Source organism: Trachemys scripta, chromosome 10 (genome assembly GCF_013100865.1).
Source record: "Trachemys scripta elegans isolate TJP31775 chromosome 10, CAS_Tse_1.0, whole genome shotgun sequence".
In the NCBI taxonomy this organism is placed as follows: domain Eukaryota; kingdom Metazoa; phylum Chordata; order Testudines; family Emydidae; genus Trachemys; species Trachemys scripta.
The window spans coordinates 84,759,353-84,772,010 of NC_048307.1; the positions used below are offsets into that span (position 1 = coordinate 84,759,353).

Consider the following 12,658-nt stretch of genomic DNA (forward strand, 5'->3'; position numbering starts at 1 on the left):
GTGTGATACGCCTGGCCTGGCCATGGGGCTCTGACATGAGGCGGGGGGCGGGAGCGGGTGTGATATGCCCAGCCGTGGGGCGCTGACACAGGGTGTCAGGGAGTGTGTGTGATACGCCTGGCCCAGCCGTGGGGCGCTGACACATACTGGGGGGGGAAGCGTGTGTGTGTGTGTGTGTGTGTGTGCGTGTGCAGCCGAGGCAGGGTCTTCCAGGGCAGCCCCTGGCACCTGGGGGTCCCGGTCTCGTCTGGTGCCAGCTCTGCTGAAGTGGATTCATCAGTTGTTTTTATGAATGAAGTGCAGGCCAGTGACTTCCTGATGAGGGACTGCTACCCAGGGGGTGCAAAAAGGTTCAAATGGTCCCAGGGCAGAGCAGGAGCCCTGAGGCGGCTGTGTCTGGGGTGGTGTGACTGGGCTGGAGCCCACCCATATAGTGGAGGAGCCAGACAGACAACGGCCCCTGAAGGCTGGACAGTTCACACTGCACAGGCAGGTGGCCCAGTGAACTCAGCAGGGGACAGGAGGTTGGGGTAAGAGCTGGTCTCCGGAGGGACGCAGGAGCTCACCTGGGACAGCCTGGCAGAGCAGTGGGGCTGGGGGGAGCCCTGCCATGGGCCAGTCTGAACGGTCTCAACCTTGGCGTCTCTGCGCTCCCTGAGGTCTGCTCGGGCTCTGTCCGGAGTCTAACAACCCAATGGGCTGGAACAGACTGCCTGGTCTCACTGCAGACCCCTGCGGAGGTGCATGGATCACTGGAGGGGAGTCGCTCAGCTGGGCAGAGCAAGGGCTGGAGCCCAGAGGTTGGGAGGTGGCGTGGGACCGCGGGGGGCTGGCATCTCCAAGCCACAGTTCAGTAGCCTTGTGGCACTGTTCCCCATGTAGCCCTAGCTGCCAGTTCTCATGGCCGCCCAAGCTGCCCATCTCCTCAGGGTGCAGTGGGGAGGGGTGGAGCAGAGCGCCCCTTTGAACTGTGCGACAGCAGCGCTGTGTCCCCGCATCCACACTGGCACTCAGGGGCAGGAACGGGGTCAGGAGGGTCCCAGGCCCTGAACTCCTGGCCTCTGGGTCCGGGAATCCCAGAGATGGGGGAAGCAGCAGTGACTCTAAGGTCCCAGAAGTGGTGCAGGGATCTCTGGCCCTCCCAGCATTGAGCCCTGGCACAGAGGGGATGGGTCTATGCCTTGAGAGACGGTGCCCCAGGCCTGCGGAGCGGAGCTGCAGTCAGCTGGAGGGGAGGGGGCCAGCCAGGCAGGGTCATGTCTGTGCTGGGTCTCTCCAGTCCTGCCCCAGGGCTGCAGCCCAGCCCCTGTGACCCAGCAGCTGCCTGCCTTTATGGCGGGAGAGACAAGGGGGTGAGGTAATAGAGGCCCAGAAAAAGATCATCCTTGTCAATGTCACAGTCTCCTTTGAGAACAGGACCCCAGCCTTTCGCAAAGCCCGAGCTTGTAAGCTAGAAACGTACACCCCCCGTCTGACACCCTGAGAGCAAAGGGCTATGAGGTGCAGATGGATGCCCTGATCGTCGGAGCCCTGGGCACCTGGGACCCCTGCAACGAGCGCGTTCTGCGGACCTGCGAGATCGGTCGACGCTACACACGGCTTATGCGGCGCCTCATGGTCTCAGACACCATCCGATGGTCCAGGGACATCTACACTGAACATGTCACCGGCCACCAACAGTACCAGGAGGTGCGAGCCGGAGCGACATCGTGCATCGACCACGAGAAAGGCACCGAGAGACTTTGTCCGTTGGACCATATGAACTGGAACCATAAACTCACTGAACGTTAAATCTCCCCAAATGAGGGTCAGTCTATCCTCATCATTGTATCCACTCATGCTCCACACCCGAACAGAGCCATTATATCAACATACCCTCATATCTCAATGTCTGCACTTTGACTCGTTAACCTTTTACCCCCAATCGAGGATATTGCAGATTCTGTATTCCTTACGCCACCCGACCTTAAACCGAACTTCGCGCCCCTTGATAATCTGCACGTTATTCCCTAATAACCAGAAACTTCTATGCTTAAACTCTGTACCTTCACTTTGTTTTTTAAACATCATCTTCTATTGGACCAACTTTTGGTGGGGAGGCAAGAAGCTATGGAGCCACCCAGTGGCTGGGGGAGAGGTTCGCCCAGCCTCCCACGTGGGAAGAGACGGGTTTGCAGAAGTAGTTAGCAAACAGTGGCCTGTTAACACCTCTGCAGTCAGAGGACAAAAAGGGGCTGTCAGTGGGCTACAGATCATGGTCAGAAGCCGTAAATCCAGGATCTGTTCGGTCAGTGATGGTCAGTGTCTAGCTGAGTGATGACTTTGAGCCCCCAGGCTCGCCTTTGGAGAGTGTTGGGCAGGTTTCCGGGGCGGCTGAGGACTGAGCTGCAGACAGTCCTCGTTTTGGCTGCTTTCCCCACATAGTTAACATAAGAACGGCCAGACTGGGTCAGACCAAAGGTTCGTCTAGCCCAGTATCCTGTCTTCTGACAGTGACCAATGTCAGGTGCCCCAGAGGGAATGAACAGAACAGGGAATCATCAAGTGATTCTTCCCCTGTTGCCCATTCCCAGTTTCTGGCAAACAGACGCTAGGGACAGCATCCCTGCCCATCCTAGCTAATAGACATTGATGGACCTATCCTCCATGAATTTATCTAATTCTTTTATGAATCCTGTTATAATCTTGGCCTTCACAACATCCTCTGGCAAGGAGTTCCACAGGTTGACTGTGCGTTGTGTGAAAAAATACTTCCTTTTGTTTCTTTTAAATCTGCTGCCTATTAATTTAATTTGGTGACCCCTAGTTCTTGTGTTATGAGAAGGAGTAAATAACACGTCCTCATTTACTATCTCCACATCAGTCATGATTTTATAGACCTCTCTCATATCCCTCCTTAGCTGTCTCTTTTCAAAGCTGAAAAGTCCCAGTCTTATTATCTCTCCTCATATGGAAGCCATTCCATTCCCTTAATCATTTTTGCTGCCCTTTTCTAACCTTTTCCAATTCCAATATATCTGTTTTGAGATGGGGCGACCCCATCTGCACACAGGATTCAAGTTGTTACACCTGGTGGTTAAGGAGGCTGGGCACGGTGGGTCTGTGTACAGTGTTGGGGGGTTACATTAAGAGCCCAGGACTACGCTCCCCTCCCGTTCCCAGGCAGGCTGCGGGCAGCGTGGGGCACTGGCAGGGGGAGGACAAGTGCAAAGGGAGGAGTTTGGGGGCAGACTGCCTAACCCTCCCCCACCCCACCCCAGTGCCAGCCTGGGCAGAGGGGCCCAGAGCTGAACACCCCCCTCCCCTGCCCGGCAGAGGGGGAAGGACTGAAGCTAAACAGGCAGTGCTGGGGGCGAGAGGGCAGGGTTCCAGGGACGCGCACCAGCCTGGGCTCTGCCCGCTCAGCCGGGCTCTCTCCAGACAGTGGGTGCATAAGGATAAAACCCCCAGCCAGGCATGCTCCTTGCGGCTGCTCCCTCCTCCCCAGGGCTGCTGGGAAACCTTCTCTCCCACTCAGCCTCACCCGGCCAAGTGCCACTGGAAGGACACGTGCCTGTCGCCTCCTCTCTGGCTGGGGGCCGTGCAGCTTTCTGCAGCCACAGCTGGGGCTAGCACCTGAGCCGCTCCCTTGCCAGCCCCTGCAGCGAGATCTCCACAGCTGGGTTCGCCGGTGCCCGGACGCCCCGCAGACCAGAGCGTTGTTCTCAGCCAGTGTGACCTGCCTCCTGCAGGCCAGAGACCCCCATGCAGCAGTCCCTGTGCCCAGCCCAGAGCCTGTCATCTGCACACTTTGCCAGCAGTGGTTTTATGTTTCCTTCCAGGTCATCAAGAAAGCCAGTGAACAGCACTGGAGCAAGACCAGCCCCCGCAGAGCCCCGCTAGCCACGACCCGACTGGATGGTGAGTGCCCAGTTACAATGACTTCTTGAGAACAGTCCGTCAGCCAGTTCTCACTCCATTTAACGTGGGCTGTATGGATTTTGTATCAGGCTAATTTTGTGTTCAGTATGTTGTGTGGTGCTAAGACAGATGCCTGAAGGATCCCTAAGCAATCTTGTGTCAGCACAGTCCCCTTTAGCCCAGTGTGTACTCCCATCAGAAAACAACAGCAGGTTTCTTTGACAAGCCGTGTTTTCTATAAAACTGTCGAGTGGCATTCATTGTGCTGCCCTCCCGAGTGTGTCCCTGTCAGTTCCACGCTCTGATCGCTGTCACACTGGCTGGCTAGAATTACCCAGCTTGTCCTGTTCACCCTTTTGAAATATTGGTACAGTCACTTCCTTTCCAGGTTGCAGGGTTTGTGACGTCCCTCCAGGCCTGGCTCAGAGAGGGGTCGCGGGTATCCAGTCCTGCCGATCACTACATGGTTAGCTTTAGTTGCTGCTGTTTGACATTCTGTCGGAACCGAGGGCCTTGTATTATCGCTGTGAGTACGACACCCAGCACCTGCCCTTTGCAAACCACACGCACAGACGCCCCCCGCTCACTCCTGTCCCAGGGGATTGCCCGGCCCTCCCGCTCCCAGGGAACCTCAGCCCCCCACCAGCCAGGGTGGGCAAGGGCCTTGTGAACTGCGCTGGCTAGTTAGGTGCTCTGACGGTGGTGCTTACACAGGGGCTGTTCTGGCAGCAAGTGGGGGAACCCTTTGCAAAGTCTGAGGAGTCAGGATGTCAGCAGGAGGCTCCCAGCCCCCTTAGATCATAAACACCCGGACCCCCCCCCAGCCCCAGCGACACCCCCTGCCTCCTGTCGGCCGCCATTACCACAATCCCCCCCCACAACTGGGCACCGGGCCCGTGGAGTCAGGACGCAGCCTGCAGCACATCTGGGCTGCTGAGATCTTGCCAACTCAGCCAAATGGTTGGAGCCGGTTCAGCCTTCCCTACATAGAAACAAGTGATTCTGCACATTGCCAGCAAATGAGTCAGGGCAGCTGGGCTGGCTGGCTGCTTGTTTCCCCTAAGCCAGAGCTGGGCTGGGACGGGAAGCCATTCCAGAGCAGCTGCAGGAATCTCCGTACCAGTCCTTTACCTCGCCTGACCCCAAGCGAACATGAACTCTGAGTCACAGCCCCTGCGAGGCAGGGCTCCCCCCAGGGCTGCAGAGGGAACGTCGGGGACGGTGGAATCCCTGGGTACGAGGCCTGTCTCTAACCACTAGACCGTGCTGCCTCCAACGGGCTCTGCAGGCAAAGCTATTTGCTAGTGGCGAGGGGCAGTGCTTTCGGCAGCCCCAGGGCCAGAGAATCAGAGCCGGAACATGAATTAGCCGGGAACCCTGCAGGGGGGGGGGGGGCAGCCTGCTGACCAGCCCCTGGATTAACATGAACTAGCACAGGGCCCCTGGGGCGCCTGCCAGCTTTAAATGTCAAAGGGTGGGGGAACCGGAGCCGGCAGTGGGGTTCTCTGCTCAGTGTCCCCCTCTGGATCCCTAGTTCTGAACCTGTGACCTACACTCCCCTCCCTGTTATTCCTTAGTTGTCCCTTGTATTCATTTGGATCCCGGGTCCAGTGGTACCTCCTGCAAGGCTGGGGAAGGGGCCTTTAGAAGCAGGTGGGCTTGTGCCCGCCTGCCACACAGAATTTCCAATAAGGCCTTGGGCATGACAGTCAGCCCAGCGGAGCCTGACCAGGGCCAGAGGAGCTGGGCCTGGGCTCTGCTGCCCTGCAGCATGCAGGCTGGGGCCGCTCGGGGTTTCTGACCCGGCAGCTCTGCAGAGGGGTCACCCAACTGCCCTGTGATGGACGTGCCCATCTGTAGGCAGAGCCCTGGCACTGCAGTGACTGGTGCCAGGAGAGGGCCTAGACAGTAGGGTTTGCCCCTCCACCACCCTAAGCCAAAGCAGAGCCTGGGCTGTGCACATCTGGCCCAGTTGCTCCCTCGCCAGCTGCCTGGGAGAGCTCCTTCATTTCCCAGCTCTGCCCAGCCTGGTCCAGCTACACCAAGTGTCACAGGCACCCAACGGTGCCTGCTAGGAACAGGTTCTCCCTGATTCCACCCCGCAAGCCTCAGCGATATGCCCGGTGAGCACACAACCCCTTGCTCCCATTGCGGCCCTTGGAGTGGGCACTTCAGCCCTTTACCACCCATGTGGCCCAGTGCCAGGAGCTTCACCCCACCTCATATCCCTGCTCATATCCCTGTCCCCTGCTCCAGGGCTGCCTTTGCCCTGCTGCTCCCTGCTTTGGTCCTCCACGCTGCTTTAGGTAGAAGGTTTTCCTTACCACTGACACTAAGAGACAAGGGATGGACCTGGCTCCAGGGTCTGCCCCAGAGAGCCCCACATGCTGCTCTGGCTCCAGCTCTCTGCACTGGGCCACACGCCCAGTGAAGGGTCAGGCTTAGGGGTCTGCGGGGTAAATCTGGAAGAGCCAAGGCCTGAGGAGAGCACACGGCCTGCCTCCGCACACTGCCCCAGCTCCCTGTCCATCCTCCAACCTGCTTCCTATCTCTCGAGCTCTCGCTGGCTTCGGTCTGGCTGTTCCTGAGATGCCTAGAATCATAGATCCATGGGGTTAGAAGGGACCGTGGGGTCATCTAGTCTAGTCCCTGTCAAGAAGCAGGATTTGTTGTTTCTAACCCATCCCAGACAGGTGGCTCCAGACGTCTCCTTTTGAAAACCTCCAGTGAAGGAGCTTCCACAACCTCCCTAGGCCTCTGTTCCATTGTCCCACTCTTCTCACAGTGAGGAAGTTTTCCCTGAGATTTCATCTAAACGTGCTCTGCTGTAGTTTGAACCCACTGCCTCTTGTCCCGCCCTCTGCGGCAAAAGAGAACACATTTCTCACTCTTTCATGGCAGCCTTTCACGTATCTGAAACGCCTTAAACGCCTCTGTTCCAAACTGAACATACCCAGTTCCTTCAGCCTTTGCTCGTATGGCTGCATTCCTTCCCTTTGGTCATCTTTGTTGCTCGCCTCTGGAGCCTTTCCAGCATAGGTGGCGGGTATTGTAGGTAAGGGGAGGCTGTGCCTCCCCAAACAGCCTACTGTGGCCCCGCCTCCAGGCCAGCGTGCCTCCTGCAGGGACTCGGGGCCGCCTGGTGTTGGACCGCACTGCCTGCCTGGCGCTCCGAGGCTGCCCACCCGAGCACCGGGACTGAGGGCCACCCAGAGACCCGGGGCTGGGAGTGCAGCAACCGCGCTGCCTGGCTGCCCGAGCACCAGGGCTGGGGGTGCTGTGGCCGCGTCACCCAGGGGCTGTGGGCATTGAGGCTACAGCGCACCAGGGCTGGGGCCTTGCCCCCAGCCGTCCAGTCACTGGGGCTGGGGGGGGGGGGAGGCATGGTGAGTGTGCTTTCAGCTCCTGCAGAGGAGGGGGAGAGGCAGGGCCTCAGGCACAAGGGGTGGGGCCAGAGGTTAGCCTCCCTGGATGGCAGGGTCACCGCCTGCCCATGCTTTCCAGTTTCTCTACATCCTTTCTATACATTGGTGACCAATGTTGGACACAGTTCTCCAGCTGAGGCCTAACCAGTGACGAGTAGAGCGGTGCAATCACCTCCCGTGACTTGGATGCGATCCTCTGTTAATGCAACCTACAATTGCATTTGCTTTTTTGCAACAGCATCGCACTGCTGACTCATATCGAGGTTGTGATCCACCACAACTCCCAGATCCTTCTCAGCCGTGCTGCTGCCCAGCCAGTTATCCCCCATCCTGTATTTGTGCGTTTGGTTTTTCTTCCTGAAGTGGAGCACGTTACGTTTGTCTTTGTTAAATTTCGTTTTGTTGTCAATAGTTCTCCAATTTATCCAGATCTCTCTGAATTTTAGCTCCATCCTCCAAAGTACTGGCAACTCTCTCCCCAGCTTTGTGTCACCTGCAGACTTAATCAGTATGCTCGCTAGTCCTACATCCAGGTAATTAATAAAGATCTTAAATAACACCGGACCCAGAACAGATCCCTGTGGAACCCCACTTGAGGCCTCCCTCCAACCTGACGTCATTCCATTAATAGTCACTCTTTGTCTGCAGTTGTTTAAACAATTACGTGTCCATTTAATGGTAGTTCTGTCCAGCCACATTTCTCCAGCTTACTTATCAGAATGTCCTGGGGGACTGTGTCAAAGGCCTGGCTGAAGTCCAGCCTCTCTCCTTCTGAACCACTAGGGCAGGGGGCTCTTGGTGGAGAAGCAGCTGTAGAACTCCCTGCCATTGGAGACCCGACTGGGCCAGAGCCTTGCAACCTTGGGGAGTCCACGCAAAACTCACCCCTGCCCTAACCTTCCCCAGTGCCAGCGCTGCCCGGGAGCGACACGGCCGAGGGGCTCTGCGTCAAGCTGGAGCCAGGCTCTGGGGCTGCAGCAGCATGAGAGAGATGTTCAAGTGCCAGAGGGTTCACTGAACTCAGAATGGAAGTGAGGCACCCGCTAAGCCAGTCACCCTGCCCTGCTCTTCATTACGTTACGATCAGCATATTTCACGCTGGCCCCTGGTCCAGAGCTTTCTGCACGCACCACCCGCTGGCACACGCAGGCTTCGCACCTGTAGAGATGCCTGGGGCAGCTCCCCAGTTAGAGAGATGGTTTCAGGCTCTCTGCAGACTCAGGCAGACCTCCCTCCATTGCTTACAAGTGGGTCATGCTTTTTAACTTTCCTTTGCAGCCACACGGGCTAGAAATGCTGAAGAGTTTCCGGAGCTGACTATGGAGCAGGGGGCAAGTGCCGTGGGCATGGGGCTGGTGTTGCAGACTGTAAAAGGGCAGGGGGAGAATGACCCCTCCTTGCAAACGCCAGCTGCGGCCCATGGCGTGGGCTGGGGTGAAGAGGCATCCCCAAATGTCTCTGGAGGTAGGGGATGGGGCTGCTGGACCTGCCATGGAGTGACACCCCATAACCCCGTTTTGGGCTCTCACCCGGACATGAGATGCTGCTTTCTGCGCCTGGAGCTTGCTGCGGTCCCAGGAGCGGGAGTGTTTGGGGGCCTCCTGCTCTGACTTGCTGCTGGCTCCCAGACAAGCCTATGCTTCCTGCCTGCCAGAGCCTGCGATGCTGTTGGCCCGCCGTTCCCCGCCCCGTTGTCAGAGGGTCGCTCCCGCACCCCCAGAACGCTGGGCATTCCGGTACTTCTGGGAACGGGGCGATCCCATGCCTGTCGCGTGACCTCTTGTGCACAGTGTGTGTGAGGTCACGCCAGCGGTGCACTCTGCGAAATGGCCTCCCCCGTCCTACCCCAGACGAAGGCAGGGAAAGGGGACAAACCCGAGGAATGCGGCGGTGCCCAGCTAAAAGTGGGCAGGCGCCCTGCTGCCTTGTTACCCTGGCCCCAGCACACAGAGGGGCCCCCTAACCAGCCAGTCTCCCCTGCCCTGCCCAGGGATCCCTGCTCCCAGCCCTGAGCAGAGGTTTGGGACAGAGCCCCCAGGCCAGGGACCGGGATGGAGAATCCGTCCCACGGGTCACACGGACCCACTCCTGTCCCCAGAGCTCCCGGGGGCAGCGCTCCAGCCCCCCGTGTCTCCTCTCCCAGCTTGGCTGGGGCTGCCCAGGGCAGGGGCTTGGGACGGAGCCCTGCGGGGTGACCCCCGCCTCCCCCCGGCCCGGCCAGCCCCTGAGCACGGGGCGGGGCCCCAGCTGCCGGGGTTGGGGGGCTGGCGAGCCCGGGCGGGGTCTGCAGCGAGCCCGGCCGCCCCTCGCTCTCGGGCAGGGGGCCGCGCAGACCCCGCCCCGCCCCGCCGGGCAGGAGGCGGCGCGGAGCCGAGCGGAGCGGGGGGCTCCCACCGGGGACATTCCCGCCCGGGCTGCGGGGCCGGAGGCGTCCGAGTTGGTGAGGACCCGAGCGGGGGCGGGGGCAGTTCTGTGTGCAAGGCGGGGGGTGTGCAGGGGGCTGGGTGTGCAGTCGCTGTCTGTGTGGGGCTGGTGGAAGTAGGGGGGTTGTGTGTGGGTGTGGGGCTGTGTGTGCAGGGGGCTGTGGGGGGGCTGGTGTGGATGTGGGACTGTGTGTGCTGGGGTCTGTGTGTGGGGCTGGTGTGGATGTGCGGCTGGTGTGGATGTGGGGCTGTGTGTGCTGGGGTCTGTGTGTGGGGCTGGTGTGGATGTGGGGCTGTGTGTGCTGGGGTCTGTGTGTGGGGCTGGTGTGGATGTGGGGCTGTGTGTGGATGTGGGGCTGTGTGTGCAGGGGGCTGGTGTGGATGTGGAGCTGTGTATGCTGGGGTCTGTGTGTGGGGCTGGTGTGGTTGTGGGGCTGTGTGTGCAGGGGGCTGATGTGGATGTGGGGCTGTGTATGCTGGGGTCTGTGTGTGGGGTAGTGTGTGGATGTGGGGCTGTGTGGGGGGCAGTGTGTGGATGTGGGGCTGCGTGTGCAGAGGGCTGGTGTGGATGTGGAGCTGTGTGCTGGGGTCTGTGTGTGGGGCTGGTGTGGATGTGGGGCTGTGTGTGCAGGGGGCTGGTGTGGATGTGGGGCTGGGTGTGGACGTGGGGCTGGTTGTGTGTGCAGGGCACTGGGGGAACTCTGGGGGTGTATTTGTATGGGGGGCTCTGACTGTGAGGCCGAGGGCAGCATCCAGGATCTGGCAGAGTTCCCTGCCCTGTGCTCTGGGTGCAGCTGTGGCTTTGCAGTGGGGCCCTGTGGTCGGTCTGTCTGTCTGTCTGTCTAGGTCCCAGGGAGATCCCGGGACTACCCCCCAGCACTCAGCTGATGGTAACCATGGAGACAGCCAGAGAGGAAAGGGGCGGAGACTGATTCCGGATGCTGGTGTGTCAGTGCAGACCACCCCCCTCCCCACACATCTGTACCAGGGCCCAGCAGTCCGATCCCCTCTCCCTTGTCCTGGGGAGAGTGTCTGAATGGGGGGAGGGAGGGTACCGGGAGCCCTGGGTGTACACACAATGGTTGTCAGGACCTGCGTCTTGCCAGTTTGTACATGACACCGATTAGACACAGGACATGACAGCATGAGGTGTAGTGAGAGTGTCAGGCCTGAGGAGTTACTGACACAGAGTCGTGACCCATCCTTAGTGTCAGAGGGAGCCAGTGCAGGGACTTGAGGGGTGGCCTGGTGAGCACCACGGGCAAGGGGTGTGGTCTGAGCAGCTGATGGGTGTTGGCGAGACCAGAGGCTACACCCCCAAAACAAGGGCAGGACGTGGCTGGGCTGGTGGGTCCCGTGGGAGGGGCTCCATGTGCAATCCCAAATTCTATGTGTTTGTTTTTGTGGGTGGAGACAGGTGCTGCCTGGAGCCAGTATTGGGGGTGCGTGGGGTGATGTTCCCAACAGGCTCCCTTCCAATGTGCAGGTACCATGTTAGCCTCTCCCCAGAGCAGCAGCTGCTGTTTACAAGAGGAAGTGAGTGTGTCCCATGTGATGCCCTGAGCCTGGTGAGAGAGCAGTGCCCCAGCCCTGCCCATCTGAACACAAGAGCCCCTGCAGGGCCTGGCCTGGAGTGCGTTTCCTCTCCTCTTACTCAGCTGCCTGGAAATCCCTCCTGGGCCCCAGACTGACAAGGGGCTGGGGCTGGAAAGCAGCAGAGGCTGGTCTCCCCTCCCCTCCTTCACCACAAGTCCCTTTCCACCAGGGCAGGTTATTTAATTGTTCAAATCCAGCACTTCTCACACTGAAAATCTAGCGCTGAGTGTGTGTGTGCACATCTGTGGCCTGGCTCACCCGTGTCTGTGACGTTTCAGCTGCTCCCATAGCAATGTGTGGTGATGTCACGCCCGTTCCCATACCAACGCGTGGTGATGTCACGCCCGCTCCCATAGCAACGTGTGGTGATGTCACGCCCGCTCCCATAGCAACGTGTGGTGATGTCACACCCGCTCTCATACCAACGCGTGGTGATGTCACAGTCCCCAGGTCCCATGGCAGAGGTGCTCCCTCCTGACTGGCGGCTCTTGCTCTCTAATAATGATGCCATCAAGGGAGGGGAAAAACCAACAGCAGCCATGGGTGACAATGGGGGGCGGGTCCGAGTTGCTGAGCGTGAAATCCTCTCTGTGCCAGGGTCACGTCCCTGCCCTGGCTGGCGTCTCCAGGGGGTTGGACCTCACTCCAGCCTCATGCTCCAAGCTGAACCCCCCACCACACCAGCCCCTTCCTCTGCAGCACCCCTCAACTCTGCGATGGGACCCAGGCCCCTACTGCAGGGGAGTCGGTCCCTGCGGAACCAGCACCAGCTATGACGCTGCTGAGGCAGCACCCTCCCCTTGCGGGGTTTTCGTGGGCTAAGCCCGTCAGGTGGGGCAGGGAGGGGCTGAGCAGCCAGTCTCCTAGGAGCACAGAGCTCAGGAAGGAAGAGAAATAGCTATTTGGTAAACAAAGCAGGTGATCCAGGAGAGGAAGGGCCCAGAACTGAGGCAGGAGCTGCAGGAAGGACAGGACGGGACTGGCCACGCAGCTTCAGGTGCCATGGCTGTGGGCTCCGCTCTGTAACGCTAGGTGCCAGGTACTTCTCCAGGGCGGTTGGGAATCGGGCTGTGTCTGAGATTTCCCTGCCCCCATGTGTCACTCTGTGATAGTTCTGTCATTTGTACCCTCGGGGCATTTGTCCCACCTGGGCAAAGCCATGTGCATGCACAGACAGGGCAACCGGTGATCTGCCAGCCGCTAAATCGTCTGAGTACCTAGGTTCCTGAATGAGCAGAGCTGAGATGTAATAGTCTAGAAGGGTCGTACAGCATAGGGTGACCAGACAGCAAATGTGAAAAATCAGGACGGGGG

The 12,658-nt window shown here is 59.3% G+C and overlaps 1 protein-coding gene across 2 annotated transcripts in view; it reads left to right on the plus strand.

Moving 5' to 3' along the window:
- The first annotated feature begins 203 nt into the window (after positions 1-203).
- SEMA4B (semaphorin 4B) overlaps positions 204-12,658 on the plus strand; it is a 37,647-nt gene continuing 25,192 nt past the window's right edge. The window contains exons 1-3 of one of the 2 annotated variants that reach the window (XM_034784196.1): positions 204-1,807; positions 3,822-3,900; positions 4,289-4,426. The gene's annotated coding sequence lies outside the window, so the exon portion shown is untranslated. Of the gene's footprint in view, positions 1,808-3,821; positions 3,901-4,288; positions 4,427-9,654; positions 9,766-12,658 lie in introns of those variants that run through there. The other variant, XM_034784195.1, reaches the window with a different exon arrangement.